The sequence below is a fragment of the Marmota monax genome, unplaced genomic scaffold (assembly GCF_021218885.2).
Source record: "Marmota monax isolate L192 unplaced genomic scaffold, Marmota_monax_Labrador192_F-V1.1 WCK01_AAM20220418_F8-fsc00004, whole genome shotgun sequence".
Lineage (NCBI taxonomy): Eukaryota > Metazoa > Chordata > Mammalia > Rodentia > Sciuridae > Marmota > Marmota monax.
The window spans coordinates 6,828,801-6,834,817 of record NW_026692881.1 but is presented as its reverse complement, the minus strand read 5'-3'; the positions used below and the strand labels follow the sequence as shown (position 1 = coordinate 6,834,817).

The 6,017-nt window shown below is 40.9% G+C and overlaps 1 pseudogene; it reads left to right on the top strand.

Moving 5' to 3' along the window:
• Positions 1-3,474: 3,474 nt before the first annotated feature.
• On the top strand, positions 3,475-5,769 carry LOC131424402 (heat shock factor-binding protein 1-like; annotated as a pseudogene).
• Positions 5,770-6,017: the final 248 nt, after the last annotated feature.

The window sequence follows — 6,017 nt, the reverse complement described above, 5'->3', positions numbered from 1 at the left end:
TTTAGTTATACATGACAATACAATTCATTTTGATATCATTATAAAAGCATAGAATATAATTTGTTCTAATTCAGTCCCCAGTACTTTTCCCCCTTCCCTTCCTCCCACCCCATTTCCTTCCCTCTACTCTACTGATCTTTCTGCTATTTATTTATAATTTTGTTTAAATTATTGTCTTGTGACTGCACACGATGGTGAGATTCACTGTGGTATATATATATATATATATATATATATATATATATATATATATATATATACACACACATACATACACACAGGAACGGAACGTTGGGTCAGATTTGTTTCACAGTTTCTGTATCGACATGGCAGGACCCCTGTGTGTTCTGCTGTGTTGCATCAAACCTAGTGCCCCAAGCAGTTAGTTATTGACTGGTCACAGGCCATCAGATAAAGGTGTTGGAAGTTCCAGTGGTGAACACAAGAGGATGCTGTTGTCTCATCTTTCCGACCCTGGCTCCCTTTAAAATCTTGGATATCCGTTAAACGCGTTTTAAAACCTAGCATTAAAGAAGCAAGTTCTTTATTCTATTGGGTTCGGTCAAAATATTTAAGACAAAGCAATTTAAACTGACTATCCCTCTCTATTGGATAACATAAGGCATAACGATATTATAATTAAGGGAACGGTCTGTGCCCTCTTAAATACTAATTTGCTTTATTAATCACTGTGGACCCCTTTCAGAGATAATTGCTAACCCCGAACACTTCATTCCACACTTACTGACTGCCTTATAGGTGTTGGGAAATTTTCTGGGATCTAAGTGGGGATCCAGGTATTTAGCCTGGTGGATCTTCCACCAGGAGAAGGTTGGGGGCAGAATATACCTGCTGACATAGGTTTGACAGCCTTGAAACTTGATCTTGGGAATTATCTTGGAAATAGATTTATGAAGGTGAAAGGGGATTTGGAAATACCTAGTGGAAAGTCAGATGCCTAGAGGGGCCAGGTGAGGACTGCCATTGGGTGAAGAACAGGTGTTCTCTCAGTTAGCTTAGTCTACAATAGACTACAATTTTCTTTTTCTTTCTCTCTCTCTCTCTCTCTCTCTCTCTCTCTCTCTCTCTCTCTCTCTCCTCTCTCCCTCCCTCCCTCTCTCTCTTTCTTTTTTTTTAACAACCAAAAGCAACTCCTCCATTCGCTACAACACACACACACACACACACACACACACACCCCTTATCCTGGAGTCACCAAAGAGGAAGTACCGCTCTGGAAATGTAAATTAAAAAAAAAAAAGAGGAATGAGATGACTAGGCAAACCACTTTGTTGTCTTCCCACCCTCCGCCCAACCAACTATTTCTAAAAAAACGAATCTCAATGAATAGTCACCTTAAACTCTAATATTGAACAATGGAAGACCACAGCATGAGTGGTAAGCAAAGGTAGGGTACAAGTGGGGTCTCTTGTTTTCCTGTTTCCTTACAGAGTTTTCTAGACTAATAAAAGGGCTTCCCTTCCTGGACCTGGTTCTATGTCTCCTGCTGAACTTTGCCACGACAGAGCATGGTGTATGACCATCCTCAGGTACTATCAGAAGTGAGGTGGGTAAGTTGTGCCTTCCTCCCTTGACGTTTGTGAATAAAAGAATGGGCAACCCAGGCAGGGAGTCCCTGAGACTAGATTTTTCCAGGGAACTCAGATTTTGATTTTTCAAAAGAAGCCAGGAATCCAGACTTTCATAGAAACTCTCCCAATTTAAAAAGTTCATCAATGAATGAGAATTTTTCAAATGCTTTGAGGGTCAATCCAAGCTCATTGGAGACCTAACCTTGTGTCATTGTCTAGGAGTTTAACTGATAACCTAATTCAATCCCTTAATTTTACAAATGAGTTGATAGACTCAGAGAAGTTAAGGAATTGCTTGATGTTATCACAAAATCTATATTCCTTTCATTTAGTCATAAAATAGTTACAAAAAGTGGAGAATATGTCTGATAGCTATTGACACAACTGTTGACATAATTTGGGATTGAGATGAGCCATGCTCCTTGGCAATATTCATGCTAAGATGATTTGAAAGTGTGTGATTTATACAAACAATGACTGTACTGTGGGCCTAATGTGGAAAATGAGGATTATTGCAGAAAGGCTAATGAGAAGACCAAAGCTCTGCTACCCTGGCTGTTCTGTGTTACAAGCAGGCACCAGGATGGTGCTGTCAAATATGAATGGTTACCAACACAACAGTGTGTTGGAAAACAGATACAGGATAATGTCACAAGAAATCCTGGGCAAGTCAGAAATTAGTATTTTATGAATCTAATAATAAAAAAGTACATACAGATTTTACTATTAAATTAAAAAGAATGGTCCAATATCACATAGGAAACACAATAAATATGTGGATTTGAATGAGTGAATGAAGGAACATTCAAGTGAATTCAGTAGGAACTGCAAATTTGGGGTCCATTTCAAATGCATTCAGTGTTCATTTCATGGAACCAGGGAATTTTTTTTTTCCAAAGAAAGTGCTACTTCTTTGAATGTTTATCACACCTGGCTAATTTTTGTGTCAAACTGAAATTCAAAGAGGAAAGCCAATGGCAGATGTCACTATCTGGTCTTGCTAAGTTTTTAACTCGTTTATCTTAGGGACATCCACACCTTGAAAACTTTGAATCCTTTCATTCATTCATCCAATAATTGAATCCTAAATATACATCAGGCACCAAGCTAGGTGCTGGGAATACCATGGCAAATGTGATGGGCACCATTTTGGTTCTCATTGAGCCAGATAGTTTAGACCCAAACGTGATAAATGCAAACAACAACTAAAACACTCACATTGAGCCTGGCGTGGTGGTGCACACCTGTAATCCCAGCAGCTCAGTAGGCTGAGGCAGGAGGACTGCAAATTCAAAGCTGTCCTCAGCAATTTATCGAGGCCTTAAGCAATTTAGCAATAACCTGTCTCAAATGAGAATTTTTTTTTTTTTAAAAGGGGGATGGAGATTTGTCTCAGTGGTAAAGCACCCCTGGGTTCAATTCCCAGTCCTAAAATAATAGTAATAATAAATAAATAAATAAATAAGTAAAACTTCAAATTGGATGGAAAACACTCTAAAGCCACTGGGATTCAGTTTACTGTTTCTAAACTTTGCAGAAACAAAAACAAGCTAGCATTTTTATCATGTTATGCTTCTCCACACTTCACATTCTATTAGAATAAAATATAACTAATGATAGTTATTATTTATATTGCTAGAAGCTCTTGGTTCTTCAAGATGCTTGAATGAATTGTGATTTATTAACTTAGTGATGTTATCATAGTCTTATCTAGAACCATGAGAACTAATTAAGATGAGCATGTAAACTCGGAGGGGAGCAGACACAATGGTATCTTGTATGTGTAATTTTTTTTTTTAAGAGAGAGAGAGAGAGAATTTATTTATTTATTTTTTCAGTTTTTGTCGGACACAACATCTTTGTTTGTATGTGGTGCTGAGGATCGAACCCGGGCCACACACATGCCAGGCAAGCGCACTACCGCTTGAGCCATATCCCCAGCCCTTGTATGTGTAATTTGGATAACACAAGATGTACTTAGAGCATAGACAGTAATGGGGATTTGGTCACTTTAATTTAAGACATTTATCTGGATGTCTTATTCATTTGCTTTGGCTTTATCCTGATCAAATACTGTCTTCAATTTGCATTTTCTGAATGAATAAAGGTGAAGTGGAAACTTGCTAATTAATTCATTGAGAAGATCAACAGAGAGAGTCAGAAACGGTAAATCAACCCCAGCAAAGCTGGCTATGTCCCTTTTTCAAACAAGTTTAATTGGTCTTCACTTGTGTTTCTGCTGTTAGCAGATGAATGGTTCAGTGGGCACCATCCCTCCCTTCAAATGATTTACAAAAATGGTCTGATCTTTCCAAGCACAGTGGTCCTCCCCTATAATTCAGCTCAGGAGGCTGGGGCAACAGGATAGCAAGTTCAAAGCCAGCTTCAGCAACACGGTAAGGTCTTAAGCAACTTAAGGAGTTGTCTCAAAAAAAAAAAAAAAAAAAGGCCGGGGATGTAGCTCAGTTGTTAAGCACCCCTGGGTTCAAAAAATCAGATTTAAGAGGTGGGAACATGGGTTGAAGGGAATAATTCTATAAAATGAGCCCACTGTGCTGACCCCCACATGCTTTCTTTTCCAAGAAGCAATTTACCTGCAGCCCTACCTGGCTTAAGAGGACAAGATAATGCCACATTTCTCTGCAAACTACCTGTTACCTGCAGAAGAAATGGAGGCCCCAAATAATGTTGATAAGAGGAACCCAAGTTAGCTTGAAGGAGGAAACTTTTGTGGCCTTTTTAACAGACCAGAGCCCAGAACTCGGGGAGACAAGGATAATTCCTCCTAACCATAAAATTTGTAAGAATTTATGTTTAAGAATCCAATTAGAACAAGTTAGCATGGGCCAAAGTAATCTAAAATTGTCTTAGCAGTGGGGACTTGAAAGTCTGATGTTATCCTGCTGTCAGTCAAGTCAAGGGGTGCTACTGTGTGGGATTTTCTGGATCCCAAATAAAACTGGGGTATAGGAGAGTGCTGCAGTCTGGCTGGGCACAACTCTTTATTCCCAAACTCTCACCTGCACTCTACACACAATTCCCGGGAACACACTCCCTCCACCGGGCTCTGTGCGCCAATTCTCCCAGAACCCGGGGAGAACTCAATGGGAACTCCAAAGTAGCGCCCCCCACCCCCAGGCAGCAGGATCCACCCTAATCCCGGATCCACCCTATTCCCAGCAGGATCCGCCCTAACCCCCCCCCCCCCCAGCAGGGTCACCTTTCAGCCATTCCCTCTAGCAAAATGCCAGGCTTCATTCTGACTAAACTGTGGCTCTCAACAGGAGAGGCACATTGTCCCTCTTCTCTTCGAGTGGACCCACTCTCTCCTTTGAGAGTGTTCCCTTTACCCCTTTCCCATCCCTTCTAATAAACTGTTAATCTGAGCGACCTGTCTGAAATCTTTCTGATTGACCAAAAGAATTGGGGCTTAAAGGGGGGAGGTCTTCATATTGCTTCAGTTTCCTGGAAGGCCCAGCCCTGTAACACTTATCACTCATTCTTTCTTGAAAGAGCCTTTGTTGGTGGACAAATGGAAGTGTGGGTGATGGTCTGAGACATTGCAGCCAAACTGGGAACTGAGGACATGGCCGAGACTGATCTCAAGATGGTGCATGACTTCACCATGGTGGTGGCAGACACTCCTGCAGCAGATGCAAGATAAATTTCAGGCCACGTACAAGCACATATTTGGAAGAATTGACGGTACAAGTAGTCACATTGATGATCTGTGGAAAAATATCACAGACCTCCTGACACTGGGCTGGGGCAGAAGAACTGGAAGGTGAAAACATGATACCTGCTACACAAAAGAGTTGTAGGTTGCTAGTTACACTGGAACACCTTTTTCCAAGCCAAGAGAAGACAGAATGACATTTTTGCAACTAACTACTAGGTGTAAACAAGTTTCTATGTTATAGTGCATTCTTACCATATACTATGCAATCAGTTTTTAGAGTGATCTCTCTCTCCTGACCTCCAGGTTTGGAACTTGGTCAGTTGTGCTCTTTGTTATTAAACACAAAAATTTGGGTGGTTCCTGTGAAGGAAAAAATAAAATGAAGATGAAGAAAGAAAGAGACTGTGTGCTCTTTTGCTGGTGCACGGACTGCCCTTCCCTCTGTGATTATCAAACTTACAGAAGCCGTGCGTATTTGTTCCATCCTGTATCTTCCTTATCTCCCTCACTAGACCTTGCAGGTATTCCCCAAGGGCCAGTCCTTGCTCAGCTGCTCTAGCTTCATCTCACCTCTGAGGCACTAATTTTTTTCTGGCCCAGAGTTTCCCCCCATGGCCCCTGATCCTAATTTCCAATACTAGCTGGGTATTTCATTGCCACCCCAAGTTCCATGTGTCCAATATTGAATAGTTCACAAGCTGTTAATGATCCACTTCCTCCTGGCTATGAGACATAGGGGCTTCTCC